Genomic DNA, 19,536 nt, shown 5'->3' with positions numbered 1-19,536 from the left:
TGATTACCAGAGCTGAATCTCCGAAGATGTCCAGAGTCTTGATTCTCAGATCAATGGCTTGCTCAATACCCAAGATACAGGCCTCGTACTCAGCTTCATTATTTGTGCACTCAAAAGTCAATCGAGCGGTGAAAGGTATGTGGGCACCTTTCGGGGTTGTAATGACAGCGCCAATTCCACTTCCTCTGGCGTTGACAGCCCCATCAAACAACAAAGTCCACTTTTCGTTTGGATCAGGTCCCTCCTCAACAACTGGCTCTTCACAGTCCTTCATCTTGAGGAACATGATGTCTTCATCTGGAAAATCAAACTTCATCGGCTCATAATCATCAATCGGCTGTTGAGCAAGATAGTCTGACAGAATACTCCCTTTGATGGCTTTCTGGGATGTATACTGGATATCGTACTCTGTCAGTACCATTTGCCAACGAGCCACCCTTCTAGTGAGAGTTGGCTTCTCGAATATGTATTTGACTGGATCCGTCTTAGAAATCAACAAGGTAGTATGGTTCAACATATACTGCCTCAGTCGGCGAGCAGCCCAGGCCAAAGCACAACAAGTTTTCTCAAGCTGCGAATATTTGATTTCACAGTCGGTAAACTTTTTGCTAAGGTAGTATATGGCATGCTCTTTTCGACCAGACTCGTCATGCTGTCCCAATACACACCCCATCGAGTTCTCAGTCACTGACAGGTACATTATCAGAGGTCTCCCAGGAATTGGAGGTATAAGGATTGGAGGTTTCTATAGATACTCTTTTATCTTCTCGAAAGCCCTTTGACAATCTTCATTCCACCTGATAGCCTGATCTTTCCTCAGCAATTTGGAAATTGGCTCACACGTGGTTGTCAGGTGAGAGATGAACCTTGCAATGTAGTTCAACCTCCCTAAGAAACTACGGACTTGCTTCTCTGTTCTTGGCTCAGGCATTTCCTGTATTGCTTTCACTTTGTCAGGATCCACCTCAATCCCTTTTCCGCTAACAATAAAACCCAACAATTTTCCCGATCTCACCCCGAAAGTGCACTTGTTCGGGTTAAGTCTCAGTTTGAATTTCCTCAAACGCTCAAACAGTTTCTGCAAATTCACCAAATGTTCTTCTTCTGTCTGAGATTTGGCAATCATATCATCCACATAAACCTCGACTTCATGATGAATCATATCGTGGAACAGAGTCACCATAGCTCGTTGATATGTTGCTCCGGCATTTTTCAGACCAAACGGCATCACCTTGTAGCAGAAGATGCCCCATGGGGTTATGAAAGTTGTCTTTTCCATGTCTTCTGGTGCCATCTTGATTTGGTTATAGCCAGAAAAGCCATCCATGAAGGAGAATACCGAGAACTGAGCTGTATTATCCACCAAAACGTCGATGTGAGGTAATGGGAAATCATCTTTAGGGCTAGCTCTGTTCAGATCCCGGTAGTCGACACACATCCGTACCTTCCCATCCTTCTTAGGTACTGGGACGATGTTTGCAACCCATGGCGGATAATTAGTGACTGCTAGAAACCCTGCATCCAACTGCTTTTGCACTTCTTCCTTTATCTTGACAGCCATCTCTGGTCTTGTTCTTCTGAGCTTCTGCTTGACCGGAGGACAACCTTCTTTGAGAGGCAAGCGGTGTACCACGATGTCTGTGTCCAGCCCAGGCATGTCCTGGTAAGACCAGGCGAAGATGTCAACGTATTCTTGCAGCAATTCAATCAACCCCTTCTTCACATTGTCTTCTAAAGCAACCCCTATCTTGATTTCTCTCTTGGCGTCCTCGGTGTCGAGATTAATCACTTCAACAGACTCTTGATGCGGTTGAATAACCCTTTCCTCTTGTTTTAATAACCTGGTAAGCTCTTCAGGGAGTTCACAGTCTTCATCACCCTCTTCTTCAGCTTGAAAGATTGGATTTTCAAAGTCGAAGCGAGCCATAGCAGAACCATTATCAATAGGATCTGGTGACGTGCATCTGCACGAGTGATGGTATGTGCTTATGAGTGTGAAAGAAAAGTGAAAACTAAACAAAACATTGCCATTTTTATTTTGGAAAACTGCAAAAATAGAAAGACAGGGAACGAAATATTTGAATGCAAAAATACGTCCTTTATTTATGATAAAAATGCAAGTGTCACATAGATGGGCCCTACAATGAGTCATTACGCTCTGGGCGGAACGTAAGACTTGGATATGCATGAATAAACAAAGAAAATTACTCTTCAAGAAGAGTGACTTGGATAATCTCTTCAGAAGACCAATTATTGATGACTTCACCCGGGATCCTCGGACGCACCCAGTTGTCAATGTCGCAATCACTATCCCCATCTTCTTCGTTGACCGCAGAGACTTGGCCATACTGAATGATGCCAGCACTGGAGAAAGTGATCGGCCCCTGAAGTGTTGTAGAAGTCGGAACTGGCTGATACCTAATCCCGAACTTATCTTCTTTCATTGGTAATTCCAACAGACGCCCCCAACCGGGAGCAACACCTGAATCCACCACGGCCCGTGCCTGCTTAAAGGATGAGATGGAGGCACCCGCCTTAACCTCTTCCACCGGCGCTGCATCCTTGACTTGAACTGACTCAAAGGCCTGACACAGAGTCTCATGAATTTCACCCTCTACTTCTACATACTTGAATATAGACAGGTTATTGACCAGGATGTCCTCCTCACCACAGACGGTGATAATTCGTCCGTTGACCGGAAACTTAATCTTCTGATGTAGAGTTGAAGAGACTGCCCCAGCATTATGGATCCAAGGACGACCCATCAGGCAACTGTAGGAAGGACTGATATCCATCACGTAGAAGACAGTGTTGAAGGTTTGTGATCCAATCAGAATTGGCAATTCTACCTCTCCAAACACCGATCTCTTAGAACCATCGAAGGCTCTCACAATAAGATCTGAAGGTTTCAAGACCAAACCCTCTACTTCTAACCTCGACAGGGCTCTCTTGGGTAGCACATTGAGAGAGGAGCTTGTATCCACCAGAACATGCGATAGCACGGTGTCTCTGCATTCCATCGAGATGTGCAGAGCCTTGTTATGATTGCGTCCGGCTGGTGTCAAGTCAGAATCGGTAAAACCCAACCCGTTGCTTGCATGCACATTGGCGACGATCCCTTCTAGTTGGTTTACCGAGATTTCTTGAGGTACATATGCAGCATTAAGAACCTTCAGAAGTGCCTCCCTGTGTGCCTCCAAACACAACAGGAGTGAGAGAATGGATATCTTGGACGGAGTCTGAATCAACTGATCGACTACCTTGTAGTCGCTTTTCTTTATGATTCTCAGAAGCTCGTCCACATCCTTTGCAAAAGTGGGCTCATAACCATCCTGGGGTGCAGAGGTACCCTCATTCACGACTTGCTTGCCTTTGGTTTTCGCCATAGCCTCATCATTATCAGCTTGGGTAACCGGTGGTGAGAACAATCTACCACTCCTGGTGAATCGGCCGATTCCACCGACATTATCCACTGCGGGACCGTCAAGTTCAGGCTTCTGACCCTCTTCTACTTTCAGTGGTCGTTCCACCCTATGATCGTGCGTATACACGCTCCCCCCGTAATGCCACGGAATGGCCCTTTCACTGGTGAAAGGTAAAGGACCAGGGGTTGTGATGGTCATAGTAGATTGTCGCACCAGTGGCACGGGTTGCGCTTCTGGCACACTGATCTGATTAGTTGGGTAGAAAATAGTGATAGTAGCAATATCACAGTCGTACTCGGAAATCTCCTTCATTAAAATGCAAGCATCCGAAACATCGGGATCAAGTTCAATTACATCAGGATCATCCACATTGGAAAAAATAAATACATCATCATGGATTACCGAATCAGTAGGAACAACATCTGCGAATTCATCAGTAGCATCTTCAAACCCTTCTTCCACAACCCCTTCCACAAACTCTTGGACAGACAAATATTCAACCTGGAGGATATCTTTGTCGAGCAAGGCCTGGATACCCTGCTGTAGCTTCAAACAACCTCCACTCTAAGTGGCACAATCCAAACAACCCTTCCCACAACCGGGGAAAACATCGGCCTTCAGCAAGCATCCTTTGATATCCAACAATGGAGTCTTCAACTTCAGCACATCTTTGACGGATCTGGCTTCCCCTTCCATCATATTAACGTTCCCACCACCATCACTACAACAAACAAGACCTTAGACAGCGCTTTTTTTAGCCTTAGACAGCGCTTTAAAGCGCTGTCTAAACCTCCGCTGCTAAAGGTTTAGACAGCGCTTTTTTAAATCTTAAAAGTGTTGTCTAAGCCCCCCCCCCCCCTTAGACAGCGCTTTGGGCAAAAGCGCTTTATAAGACCCTCTTATTTTAAATTTTTTAGGTATACCTTAGACAGCGCTTTTCAAAAAGCGCTGTCTAAGCCCCCCCCTTAGACAGCGCTTTTTACAAAAGCGCTGTCTAAGGTATACGAAAATTTTTGAAGCTTTTGTTTTAAACCACATTTTTTCCAGGTTTATAAACCAGAATTTCTACCTGTTTTCAACCAGAGTTTGACAGACAATTATCACATTTTATATATGCCATTTTGGCTTTTTTTCTACCAATTTTTGGCTAACAAATATATATATATATATACCAATTCAAACCAATTTTGCCTTAAATGTATCAAAATATATACAAATTTATAATTTTATAAATAAAATCAATTTTATAAAATTGAATAATTCAAAATCAAATTTTACTATACATAGACTACAATTACAACTACACTCAGGTATCTATTTCTCACAAATCAAAAACTAACATAGACTTACAACCAGTACTTTGGGAGGCCACAATTGTCACACATACTTGTGTTGTTGTAAGGCCCGAATCATCAAAGAAGCTGCAGAGTTCTCTGCATCCTTCACCCGAGATTTCTCATCTCCAGACATTTGGAGTGTGGCAGATGGAGTAGCTATTTGTACAGCAGTGACAAATTTCTTATCTTGAGGAGTACCTTCATCTTTCACAATGCTGTAAAACATCATAGAGAAGCAAGAAATCAGTTTACAAGCTCGACACAAGCAAATCAACTTAAATAACAAGGAAGATTAATTAGATAGTAGAAAATTTCAACTCCCCAAAACAATTATTGTTGAGTTTCTCTTTGTAGATGTATAAAACTAATAGCCCAAAAGAGGGCAGAGGCATAACTAAATCTCTCAGTCATGGATAAGGATGTAGAGAACCAAACACCCAGCCACCAGGATCCAATTAGGATTACACCTAATAAAGGCGTTATGTAGGCCAGGCCAGGAGCATCAGAGTACAAATTGTTTAGGAGAACCTCCTGTATATAACATTTAAGGTAAAGAATAATTGAATCTTGTTTATATAGCTTACAACTACTTTGATTCGGATTAAAAAGGAGTACAGACTTTTCTTATGAATGAGTTCAAAATATTAGGTTGATTGGTACTCAAGTTATATATCGGGCATGACTAAAGTAATTTCTCTCAGTGTTAAGCAATATACTCAGAGTAAAGAACAATGTAGCATTGATCATCTATTACAGTTAAGAACTGAAGAAGGAAAAAAATAGCATCAGTTATATACATTATTGTTGCATATATCAAGTTTCTTATTTACTTTTGAATACTTAGAAATCAACCAAATTTATGAAGAATTCACTATTGATCCTATGATTTAAAGTTTGTCTCCTTTTGGTTAGATGAAATAATATCTGATTTTTCTTATAATTAAGGCAGATTTTATAAATGGATGTGAACCATTCACCGGAAGGGATCAATAATATTTCAATTTGAGTTGTATGCCACAGGCAGGTTTCTACTGTGTCCTAGACCTTGTGACTAGGTATATGAAGGCAATCTTCAAATGCAAGCAATAACTTAACTGTCCCAGCTAACAAAAACACTATTTTAAAAAAAATAATACACTCTTCATCCTCGTCATTTTTTGGTTTCTCAAACCTGCCATATAACTTCAAGTTATTCTAGCAAGGAAACCAGAAGACAGGTAGACACACTTTTATACACAGAAAATGAAATCAAGACTATAAATGAATTATAGTGCCAGGCTAGCCGTGTTTACCTGTATACTGGTTTAGGCCACTTTTTTATCCCACAAATTGCATATAACTTCTGCTTTGCAGCTTCAACTTCAAAGGTACCATCAATGCCGACATAACAGTCACGTATCATGGTAGTGGCAGGCAGTAAGCGTTCTAGTTTATGCAAGGCAGCCTTGGCAGCTTCAAGCCTTGCAATATCCTTTTGGTCTGAGGAAGCGGATGCAACCAACTCTCCGTCAACATAGACATTGGCCGTGCTTTTGGCACCATTTTTTCTGTTGTTCTATGTCAACTTTTTTACCATTCTTTTGGCAGATCTCGTAAAGCATTGTCACCGGTTGCGGTTTTTGTTCCAGATCTTGCAAAGTAACTATCGGCTCCAAAACACCTCTTATTATCTGCCAACAAAAATTACAAGCATTTATCAGGCAGTGACAAAGTTGTTGGGTCAAAACAACTACACGATTTCATATTGAGTGCACAATATTAAGCAAGAATAGGTTCAAGTTTAAACAACAGGAATAATGCATAAACTCATCATGTACCAAACATAAAATCATCTAACATATTTACAAAATGTGCCTAAAAAACATGGTCATTAACTCAAATGCACCAAACATATTTACCAAACAATGCCTAAAAAACATCAGTTGCATACTTGCAATGGTCATGATAATATGTCATCGTTGACTCAACCAAAGACAGAATATGTTCATGCACACATTCAACTCCCACATCATGAACTCCAAAGCCACAGCTTTGGGGAGCAACAATACACCCCAATCCAACCAACCAAACCCAATGTACAAGCTATAACAAACATCTGTAAATCTAATCATCATAATCAATTAATTAGGTCTAAATGTATCTTAGTTTTAGGAATTCCTAGTCATTCCCTTTTCTAATAGAGTAAATCTGGTCCAAAAATTAATGTTACTATCCAGGTAAACTTGGATTGCAAGTTTGAACAATGCCATTGAAATTTCACAAACTGAGATAACAGAAGCTTTTCTTGCCAAAATTTCACATAATTTTAAAAATGCTAATAAATCTTTCATATCATCATGCTCATTTTAATTGCTAAGATCCTTTCTACTATCATCAACAGTTCAACACAGTGAAAAAAACAACAATTGAAATGCTAACAAAAAAAAATCTAGAAAGTTCAGAAATAGCCCTACCACCCATAATTTTTTAAGATCAAAACCAACATCAACATAAACAGCAGCAGCAATAGACTCGACAATATCAGCAAGAATCTTCGGAGCTTTCACCGATCCACCATACTTAACAACAACACAGTCATCCTCACAATCAACCGCTTCAACAAACTCGTTAATCGCATCAACAATTGAAAATGTATTGTGACGTACATAACGGTGCAGACCGTTACGCACGGCAGCGCGAGCGAGTTTCTCGGTGCTAACATTAGCGGCACGGAGGAGGGAGAGTGTACCAGGATCAACGGAGGAGTAAGCGAGGAAGAGGTGATTGCTGATCGCGAGACCTAATACGGCGTCGCCGACGAACTCGAGACGCTCGTATGAAACGGCTTCAGGGTAAGAAGTATGGGTTAGGGCTTGTTCTAGAAGCTTCTTGTTTTGAAAAGTGTAACCGATTATTTTCTCCACTGCTGAAACTGAAGCTTCCATCTTCATCTTCTCTTTACGTGTTGTGTGTGAGATTCGGAGATTGAAATAAGCAGAAAACAAAAGTTGTGGCTTTGGAGTTCATGATGTGGGATGATTATGATATTTTTTTTTTAATTGAAAGACTTTAAACAGCGCTTTCTCAAAAGCGCTGACTAAGGTCTGTATTTAAAAGCGCTTTCTAAAAGCGCTGTCTAAGGGGGGGTCTTAGACAGCGCTTTCTAAAAGCGCTGTCTAAGACCCCCCCTTAGACAGCGCTTTCATTATTTTTTTAGAACATTTTCCGTGTTTTATTTTTATTTTAACCTTAGACAGCACTTTCTTTTAAAAGCGCTGTCTAAGATGCGCTGTTAAAAAACCTTTTTGGCGTAGTGCATGCTGGGGCATGGGATTGTTAACGACATTCGGAGCCGGTGCAAGGTCGATGGCCTTTGAATCTATGAGGTCCTGAACTACGTGCTTAAAAGCTTTGCAGTTCTCAATATTGTGGCCAGGTGCCCCAGAGTGGAAGCTACACCTAGCGTTGGCGTCGTAACCCACCGGAAGTCTACCAACAGGAGGAGCCAGAGTGCGCAGTTGCACAAGTTGTAGTTGTTGAAGACTAGAAAGCAACTGAGCGTACGACATTGGAAGGGTGTCGAAACGTCGGTCCATCATCCTTTGCCTCTGTTGATAGGCGGGTCTGTTACCCGGTTGTTGCTGTTGTTGGTACTGAGCTGGTTGAAGTTGTGGTTGTTGTTGTTGTAGTGGTGCTGCAGCTGGAATGGTCACAGCCGCAACATACGGTTGTTGATGATAATTCTGAAAGTTATTCCTCCGGTTATCCCTGTTCTGATAAGAAGATATGGCATTTGCATCCCCTTCTCTCCTCTTCTGTCCCTGAATGAACGGCTTCTTCACCCCTGATGAGGATCCACCTCCACTCTGGCTCTTATAGGTCTTTAGGTAATTCTCCACCCTTTCTCCAGTAGAGACCACATCAGCAAAGTTGGAAGCATTGCAACCTACCAGACGCTCCAAGTAAGGTCCGGGCAGAGTGTTCATGAACATGTTGGCCATTTCCTTTTCCAACATCGGAGGCTGAACACGGGAAGCTGTCTCCCTCCAGCGATGAGCGTACTCCCTGAAGCACTCATTGCCTTTAAGAGACAGATTCTGAAGTTGAGTTCTGTCCGGAGCCATGTCTGCATTATACTAATACTGCTTCACGAAAGCCTCTGCCAAATCCCTCCAGCAACGGATGTGGGCTCTGTCCAGCCTCATATACCATTCCAAGGATGCCCCAGCCAGGCTGTCCTGGAAGAAGTACATAAGTAGCTTCTCGTCATCAGAGTATGCAACCATTTTACGGAAATAGGCTTGCAAGTGAGTTTTGGGGCAAGAGCTGCCATTGTATTTGTCAAATATCGGGACCTTGAATTTCGGTGGCACCCTCACACCTGGGACCAGCCCCAAGTCAGCAACATCTACTCCCAGAGGATTCTGTCCTTCCATTGCTTTCAACCTCTCTTCCAATCTTCTAAACATGGGGTCCATGCCAAAGTCTTCCTGAAGCAAGGGGAACTGATCATCCTGACCATCCTGAACGGGTTGTTGATCTAGGTTGACACGCGGGATCGGGATAGGCCCCGGTCCATTGGGACCATTAGCCTCTCCAGCTGGAGGATCAGCCAACGTCTCCGGTTGAGTAATAGGGGGATCCCTCTGCACCAATAATCTAAGCTCCTGCTGTCCTTGAGCCACCCCTTGAACCAAATCCATGAATTGATTCATGCGAATCTTCATCTCGACGAGCTCTGCTTGTAGGCTCTCCATCGCTCTCTGTTGATTCCTTCGGGTACCGTATCGGTGAATGCCTGAGTCAGCTATCCTGCTAGTGGGACACCAAACAATATGAGAACACTGCAGCGGTACCTGTTATGCAAGATATGACAATGAATATGTAAATGCAATGCCATGTTTATCAAATCCAAAAGGTATTCTACCCCCTTGATTCCAGTCTCACATCAGGCGAATAGTGCAAGAAGACTGAGTCATGGATAAACTTCTGAGATCAAGATGCAACAAAGGGAAACCAACATACAAATGAGTTCCAGGAAAGGGGCCTTAGCCAAAAGTACATCAAAAGAGGATCCCCACAACAAGCCTGTGGATTATCACTACACAGCAACAAAACAAAAAGTAAAGGGAGGAACATAATCCAGGAATCAGCCTCCTGTATACGACCCATAAGGACTGCTCCTCACTTCATCCAGTAATGCCATCGTGTCGGGATGATCTGGAGATTCTGTCAAATGCCGGATAAGCAGATTCCTCTTGTGAATGATCCCATCCAGTTCGTTGATGTGCTCTCTGTAGTAATTCCCATCATCTTCTCCGAATACCTCTTCAAGTCTGGATTTCTTCAAACCTGCCAACACCTTGAGTTCTTCAATCTGTCCTCGAGCCTCATGGAGTTGATCTGTGATGTAGCCATTAGTAGAACGGGCGCACAGAAGCTCATTGTTCTTCCCCTTCAACAAAGTCGTCAATTTCTCTATCTGACCAGTCAGTTCGGCTACTGTCTCCTCCTCCTTTGCCTTCCGAGAAGTTGAAAATGCATCCCATTGCTCCTGCCACCCAGCTAATTTACCATGAGCATCTACTAACTGCTGCTTGACTCGCCTCAACTCAGAACTGGATGATCTCAAGGCTTCGTCTGTTTTCCGAAAGAAGTCTGCCTCCACAGCAAATCTCCTCTCTACTTCCTTTTGCACTCTGACGGCTTCCCCCTTCTGATATTCTGCCTCCTGGAATTGATGCATACAGTCTTGCAACTTCTCACTTAACTCTGAGTTCTTGGTTTGAAGTCCCTCCATGGCACTCTTCAACTTGTCGTACTCCTCTCGGCTCACCATTGTTGACTGCTCAGGAGTAGGTGGATACAAAGGTTCTTCAATAGGGAACGGCAGACCAAACTCTTCGACTCTTCCTTTAAGCCACTCTTCATACCGAGGGTAAATTCTACAATCTCCTTTTCCAAGGACGGTTCTTCCTCTCTTGATCACCTTGAGCCAGGCCTCAGCTGCCTTACGGGATACCGTCAAATCAGGCGAAGAATGGAAAATAGAGATTCTTCCACATCCTTTTCCAAAGGCGGAGTTCTTAAAGCATATCCAAACTGTCTAACTGCTAGAGAAGGATTATAGTTGATTCCTCCTCTTCTTCCTACCAGCGGAACATTTGGGAAGTTCCCACAACTATGAATAATATCTGCCCGAAGCAAGCTCCGGTCAGACCACCAAGAAATATCTTCAGCTCTCAACCCCATCAATCTCTTCGACCAACTCAACGAGTCCTTGACATTAACGAACACTTCTGATTTGGGTAGGTGAGAACTGAACCACCTATAAAACAAAGGCACATAATAATTCAACAATCCCCCTTTTCTATTCTTATTTCTGTGGTGCACTGAATGAAAGAAATCTCCTAGCAAGGTCGGTACTGGATTTCTCAACACGAAGAGGCGTATTGCGTCCATGTCCACAAATTTGGCAACATTAGGGAACAAGACAATCCCATACACACAAAGAGCCAACACAGCATTGAAACCCCTCTGATTGCCGTCTTCCAGCTTCTTCTTTGCTTCTCCCAGTAAGAAACTCAGATGAAAACCACTAACTTCTCCCTTCTGACACATATTAGCCTTCCAGACTGATTCCTCCAAATATGTGGCTGAAGCAACCATGCTGAGATCGGGCGGAAACTCAGAACTGTAGAACAATAATTGTGACCTGATAGGAACTCTGAGAAAACTGGCAATCTCCTCCAGAGTAGGGACCAAAATATAATCCGGGAAAGTGAAACATCTCAGTGGAGGGTCATAGAACTGTAGCAGTGTGAATAGAGCGTCATGTTGATCTTTGGAAAGAACCGCGATGAAACTTAGAATCAGACCGTAATCCTCTCGGAATCCTTCTAGAGAACCAGGATCCATTAACTGCATCAACCGTTGGATGGGCTCCAGACAGACCATCGGAAACTTGTAGGCGACAAGTCTCTTTCTGCCAATATCCATCTTAAGAGAACCAGAAAAACTTCGACTGGAATCAAGAAGAAGATGTAAACCCCCTTGAAATGGATAAACATGTGTTAAATGATATGAATGCAAATGATGTGATGATGTGAATGCAATGCAGTGGCATGTCAATCAAGATTGCTGTATCTGCTTGAACATCTGTCGGGTTACACTATCTGAAGAGAAAACCACTGAGGAATATAATACAAGATCAAAGCTCTGCTCCAGAAAACCGGGTTGGTTGGAGGTTAAGGTTTCCTGAATTTAGCCCGCCCCTCACTGGTAGGTTCTAAGAACAGAAGTTCGTCAACTTCAGCCCTTCAGTCACGAATAATACGTTTACCACTGAAGGTTTGGCATTATTACGGGATAAAAGACCTCCACTGACTCCCCTCAACAGGACATCCTAAAGCAAGTTCCCAGTCTCGGGGTCCTCGGATTGATCAGCGAGAATGCGCCCACCAGAGCTAACATAATCACGTCTCGGAGGAGAGGCCTCGACTGGGTTCTCGGGAAATGGTCACCAGAGTCGACGATTTCTAAAGGAACATCATGTCGTTACGGAACATCTGTAGGACATAATATATCCAAAAGAAACCTCGTCTGGGCGTGGTTCTTCACGAACGACTTAACGTAGCAACATGCCACGCAAGCCTCATGATCATCCACTCTAAAACCTGTGTGTACACTCAAGTCTGGGTAATGGGCTTATCTCTCGTAGAACATCCCATCCCAACAAACAAACAACAACTCCAACAGATACAGCAGATGAATGCAAGCAAGTAAGTAAATAAATGTACAAAAGCATGAACACCCAATAAACAAGAAATTGCAAAAGCTAGGAGGGACTCGCTTAGGGAAGATGGACCAGCAAGAGGTCAACTTCTTAAGTCCCCAGCAGAGACGCCAGCTGTCGCAACCTGAAAAAATACAGTGCGCGAAAAAACAACTGGCGAAAGAAAAAGACAGAAGAGTCGCCACCGTGCGTTATTTATCCCAAAGGAGGAAAAGGAAACGCTCGAAGTAAACCTGAAAAAGGAAAGGACAAGACGGGGTCTCGCAACCAAATCTTGGGTTCGGGAGTCGGTTATGCGAAGGGAAGGTATTAGCACCCCTACGCATCCGTAGTACTCTACGGGATCCACTTTTGTGGTTCTTGTCTAAAGGGTGTGAGTTTTCCTAATGTGTTTATTTACTAAAAGGTTAAGGGAAATGACTCGCGCGGATGTCGCATCCACTGCATACGTATCTCATATGAATATGAGAATCAGAGTCTTCGTAGCTCGGATGGCCTATGGGTTGGGGGGGGTGTGCTCGCTAAGACATCGCGTCTTATGCCTACGTATCTCATCTGGAATGAGAATCAGAGCAAGCCGTAGTTCGGTTAACTACGGGGTTATGGATTGGGTTTTGGACGAACAACGTTACTACGCAATCTACCGGATGCTCGACCTTTGGAGACTTACTCACCTGTAGTAGAAGGAGTTAACGTGTTGCTTTGGGTTTTAGGGTTTGGGATGCTCGAGGGCAAACAGGCAGTCCTTGACGAAGGAACCGCGCTACCTGTGGGGATATGAATACAAAACACAAAACATGTATCTCAAATTAAAATGCCACCAAGGGGCTCAAACATTGCCTCCTATCGAGGTCTTCCAGCTAAGAAAGCGGTAAAGTACGAGAAAGGGAAAAAATTACCACACGGATAAAGATCCGAAGTTACAGCAATTAAAGGATTAGCAACCCCGAGATCTCTTCAGCTAGACCATCAAAGAAAATCAGTCAATACGATTAATCAGGATAAACCTCCGGATGGTATCCCTGCAAGAGTATGTGAGCCCTCACGAAAAATCAACAGAAAGGTTAGACAAACAAGATGAAATCCAGGGAAAACAACGCCATGGCAACACAAAGACAGGTTAGAACAAAACAAAACAAAAAGAGCGAATGCTGTCATATTCGCGACTGCATCGCCTAGCGAAAGCTTAGCGAAGCTTCGCTGCATGCTCGCCTAGCGAAGCAGCTAGCGAGCGCCTGCGGGTTTCGGGTTTCTCATTGATAACAGTCCGATGTTAAGGATTCCAGACCCTATGGCATTCATCTCAGGAACGAAATTATCAAACATTCAAGGCATTATTCACATATTCATACACAAATATAAACCCGTGGGCAAAACCTGATGTTACCTCATACATTCATAGTATTCAAATTCAAGGCATAAAGTAATAGGAACAAAGGCATACCTGATGAGGGAGACCGATTAAGATTGAATGGTACGGCTGGATCTGCAAAGTAATACTAGGGTTTGTGTGAGGCGGCGTGAACTTCTCAGAGCTGCCTGAAGATTGCTGCAGAGTAGTTCCTAGGTCTCCTTCTCTCAAGTCTCTGGTCTTTTCTGTTCAGCCAGTGTTCAGGGTTTATTTCATTGACCACTCTGGTATTTATAGACCAAATTTCGCAGCTTGTGGGCTCAAATGAGGGCAACTCAGGCCCAAAATCCCTCTGATATTTTCTGAAGTGCGCGCCCTTCGCCTAGCGAAGGACCTGCTCGCCTAGCGAGCATGACAATACTTTTTGCTAGGCGAAGCATCTGCTCGCCTGGCGAGCATGACAGCTCAGCAGCAGATTCTTGCTCCTTCCAGCTTGGCAATTTGTACGGTGAATAGGCCCCATTTGATCCTGTTGGTAGTACCTCAAGTCTTTTCCTTGTGTTGACTGATCGTCTAAGTGGAACCCACAAAGTGTCCTGGATGATGTCCGAGCTTCTTGGAGCTAATTCCGATTGACATGATGCAATGTGGTATGAAATGCTAAATGACCTAAAAAGTGAATGCATGAATGAGGAGGACAAATTTTGGGGTGTTACAGCTGCTACGAATGAAGGCTTTGAGTGTGTGTGTGTGTGTGTGTGTGTGTGTGTGTGTGTGTGTGTGTGTGTGTGTGTGTGAGAGAGAGAGAGAGAGAGAGAGAGAAAACAAAATTGCAACTGCTCCAATGCTTCTACACAAGGGTTCTATTTATAGAACCACTTGTGTGGGCTGCAAGCTAAAAAGCCCACTCAAGTGTATATGGCCCATATCTTATAATATGCCAAAATCACTTAAGTGTGTGGTACCTTACTATATTTCGTATTCTACTTAAGTACACCGTACCTTACGATGTTCTATAATTCACTTAAGGGCACCGTACATTACGGTATTCCTTAATTACTCTATCTATCATCAATCTGTCCTTTGTGTGTGACCCTATAGGTTTTCGCGGCATTGGCAATTATATTAAATCACGTATTTAACATAATAAATAGTGAGCGGTATCTAGCAACACATCATTGCTACCCAAGACACGAAAATGTCATGTGATCTGACAAATCCTTCTGTGATAATAATTATGTGTATAATTACCTTTTTTCCCTTATGTCTATATTGAACACAAGGCATAGACCGTGTCATCCTTGTCTAGTTCAATATTGGGCCCATAGACATTTATCCTCTTACGCAGGATGGGCAAATTCCATCTAGGTCACTCATGTCCCTTAGCATGCTTCGTGGAGTACCCATCAACTGTCTTTATGGTCATCCAATTACGGATAATGTTTGATCAGCAATAAGGCACTCGACTCTACATCTAGGGTCCATAGTGGTTTCAGGTCGAAGGGTGGTATACACCATTATCACCATGAGAATAACTTATGACACTTTGCATAACATTCTATATAGTATTCTCATAGCGGGTCAATCCAGTATAAATATTACTCTTAATATTCATACCTATGTTTAAGACTTGATAACTCCTTGTCCATGATCCATGAGATGTGATCATCAGTCTATAAACATAATAGTCTTCATGCTTTAATGTTATCCCACTTCCCAATAAGGCTTGACTACGAATACTTTAAGAATAATGTCCTTATGTTTAATGTGATCTCATGATTAAGTCATACTTGATACATTAAACGGACTAGCTATTCTAGGGACTTTATTAAACAAACATAATAAAAAGAAAAAGCCTTTTATTATTAATAAATATTTCGATACAAGTATCAAAAGTATTGGCCACTAGGGCTTACACCAACATAGTCAAGTCTGGGGCAGATATGTACAACCTTATGCATCTATTTCTAATTGGAGGGTATAAAATTGAAGGATTTACTAATTACTTCTTTATTTCGTCGAACACCTTTTTATGCTCTGACTGCCATACAAACTCTCCCTTCTTCAGACAAAGTAGTGGAGAGAAAACTCGAACCTTGCCACTAAGGTTTGAAATGAACCTCCTTAGAAAATTAACTTTTCCCAAAAGAGATTGAAGCTCTTTTTAGGTCGAAAGAGGCTTAGTATCCCTAATACCCTTCATTTTATTCTGGTTGATCTCGATTCCCTTTTTATGGACTACGAAACTAAGAAAATCTCATGCATGCACACAAAAAGCACACTTAAGAGGGTTCACTTTCAACCCATCTTTCCTCATCCTTTTGAATGACTGTCGAAGATGGTCAAGATGACCATTTCCTGACATAGACTTAATGACTATATCATCAATATATATATTTACGTAAATGTTTCAATATAGTCATGAAAGATAGAATTCATCACCCTCTAGTAGGTTTCCCCAACATTATTATAGCCAAATGACATCACTACCCACTCATAGGTGCCTAAAGCTCCTGGACATCGAAATTCCGTCTTCGGCACATCTTCATATGCAATGAAAATTTGGTTATAAATAGAATAACAATCCAACATACTAAGATATTCGAAACCAGCTGTTGAGTCGACCAACATCTCGGTGACAGGCATGGGGTATTCGTCTTTTGGGGTCTCAGCATTCAGATCTCTAAAGTCAATGCAAACCATTAACGTTCCATTTTTCTTAATTACTATAACAATATTGGCAGGTCGTTCAACATACCTTGTCATTCTTATGAACTTGCTTTTTAGGAGTCTTTCGATCTCCTCTTTTATTTTGAACATAATCTCTAGGGTAAACCTCACAGGCTTCTGCTTGAATGGTTTATTCCCTGTCTTTATTGGTAGTTTTAATTCCACCAAATCCCTGCTCAAACTTGGCTCATTATAATCCCAAGCAAAACAATCCTTAAACTCATGAAGTAATTTAATTACCTCTACCCTTAGATTTGGATCGATGTTGGCATTGATGTACGCCAGCCTTTTGATATTTCCATCACCAAAATTAACTTCTTCAAGTGGATCTTGAGGTTGCATCTTTGTAGTAGACATAACTGGATCCTTCTTGAAACCCAAAGGCTCATTGTCATAGATGCAATCGAGCCTCTAGTCTTTTTGACCATCATCTTTTAAGCATGTTGATCGCAGCTCTTCAATTGCTGAGGTCCAAAGTTGATCCTTTGACTTACGTCGAACACTTATATCTCATTGGCTTTGACAGCCATATGTGGTATGTCGACTTCCAAAGCCGCTTTTAATCTGTTCTCGACTATGCAAGCCAAAATCCGCTTCAATGCTTTGAATTCAGACATTATCATCAAATTCCTCACCCCAACTATTTGATCAGATTGTGTCTGAATCATAAAATCTCTCACCCATGATCTCTTTATCCCATGTGAATGCCTCGTCTAGAGGCATGTAAGCCAACCCTGCTGGTGTGCAAGGTACAATATTGGCTAAATTCTTATCAAACTTTCTTTTGTCTACATGGTTCACCTCTGCCATGTAGTATCCTTGGTCAACTTTAACATTCTCGATTATCCCATCATCTCGCTAGATCGTTATCCTTTAATACAACGATGAAGGCACTGCTCCCATTCCGTGTATCCATTCTCGACTCATGAGCAAATTTTAGCTAGCCCTCAATGCTATGACCATGAAAATTGTGGGTCTAGGTATATATCCTACTATTACATCCACTTGGATAACTCCCATAGTTTGAACTGGATTTCCTTCATAGTTTGAAAGCACCATGTTATGGGGCCTTAAGTTTGTATCAAATTTCCCAATTTTTCCAATAATAAGTGAGGCATTAAATCCATAGCTTCCCCACCATCCACCAAAATCTTGTTCACCTTCGCCTTTTCCACCTTCGCCTTTATAAATAGGGGCTTCAAATGGCTCTTCATCCCCTCATGGGGCCTCTCAAAAAACGTGTTTTTCTCTTCTATACAACCGTTGTTCATCACGAAGTAACATATCGGCTTGTGTGTCGCCATTTCCTCTTCCTCACAATCTTCAGGCTCAGAAACTTTTGTCACACAATCTTACTCCCTAGGAAGTACAAATACCATGTTGCACAAAACATCTAAATCATCTTCCGACCCATAGTCAAAATTGTCTGTTACTAATTCGTCATCTTTTGACGGTACCTCCTTTTTCACATTTTCCTTTGACTAACTTGTCTTAGAAGAAAACAATTTCCTCCATACTGGTTTCTTCACCTGCTCATTTGTTTGATTTTGATGTTGTTTATTGTTGCTTGATTATGCCGCCTCCCTCACAACTTTTTTCTTTCTCTGAAACCTCCTCCATTTTGACTTTGATATAAGGTTTTTTCCTTTGTAATTACTAGGCTCATATGAGGGCCTTTCCGACATCAGGAAGTTCTCTCGATAAGTCAATGAGGAACCTCGACCCATCTCAAAGTTTCTCCACTTAGAATTTCTACCTTGCTCCTTGGCAGCAAGTTTTGTCCATCTTTGTTGGGGAGCCTTGGACGTAGGTACATAAGTGTTAGGTCTAGCTTTCTATTGAGCAGGGGCTTGTTCCTTCTTTTGGCTCTCTTATTGAAATAAAATTGAGGCCTATTCTTCCTCCAACTCTCCATTTTCTTTGCCTGTTGGGCGCTTTCGACATTCTCTACAACTTTCTTATCAAATACAACATTGTATCAGGGACACAACATCACCTCTGAATCTTTAGCTTTGCACCTGTAGAAGAATTACACAAGCCCTTCACCAGCCTTTGGGTACACAACTTCAATCTGATTTTCACTATCCTCGAATTTTGCCATGTCGAAATCCTCAGTAGTTTCAACCATATTGATCACCACAGGCTCCATATAGCTGGCATCTCCGACTTGTAACAGGTCATAGTCGATCTTCATTGGGGTTTTTCCCTTGGCAAACTTCAACCTACCTTCATTCAGTGTGTTCTGAACAAGATCCCTGAAAAGAAAGCATTGTGAGGTTTTATGCCCTAAAAAATTATAATATTTACAAAAACCTTGTTTCTTCCTTTGTTCTAATGGTGGTACTTTTGCGCCTGGTGGCACTAGCACTTGCCCATCTGCAACCAATAAGTTAAAGATTCCATCGCGTTTGGTTACATCACAGGTATATGTCCTCTTAGGGAATTTATCATTTCTCTCAGACTTAAAAGGCGTTTTCCCATTTACAGGCGTAAGCAACTTACACACATATGAGGGGCCTAGTTCTAATTCATCCACATCAACCTCAATCTCTTCGACATGGTTGTATTCGACATCATATGCCAAGTCAATCTCTTCCAAATCGATGTAGGCCACACTGTCCTTTTTACCCTTGTTTGCTCTGGCTTTCTTAGCCTTCACTCTTTCGACCTGTCGCACCTTATCAGCCAACTGGGTCATATCTCTAAGATACTGCATATCTAGCTTCTTCCTAATAGAGTAATCTAATCCCTCAGCGGCCATCTCAACTAACTTATGCTCAGGCACTTGAGTAAAGCACCTCGTTTTCAATAGACGGAATGGATTTAAGTAATCATCAATTGATTCAACGAACTTTCGTTTCACGCTCAACAACTCCTTAAGACTAATCTTGGATTCTCCATGTAAAACTACTCATGGAA

The 19,536-nt window shown here is 42.3% G+C and overlaps 1 pseudogene; it reads right to left on the bottom strand.

The window, feature by feature from the left end:
• Positions 1-4,649: 4,649 nt before the first annotated feature.
• Positions 4,650-7,744, bottom strand: LOC127138290 (ribonuclease 3-like protein 2; annotated as a pseudogene).
• Between the last annotated feature and the right edge of the window lie 11,792 nt (positions 7,745-19,536).

Source organism: Lathyrus oleraceus, chromosome 4 (genome assembly GCF_024323335.1).
Source record: "Lathyrus oleraceus cultivar Zhongwan6 chromosome 4, CAAS_Psat_ZW6_1.0, whole genome shotgun sequence".
NCBI lineage: Eukaryota > Viridiplantae > Streptophyta > Magnoliopsida > Fabales > Fabaceae > Lathyrus > Lathyrus oleraceus.
This window is presented reverse-complemented; position numbering and strand designations above follow the sequence as displayed.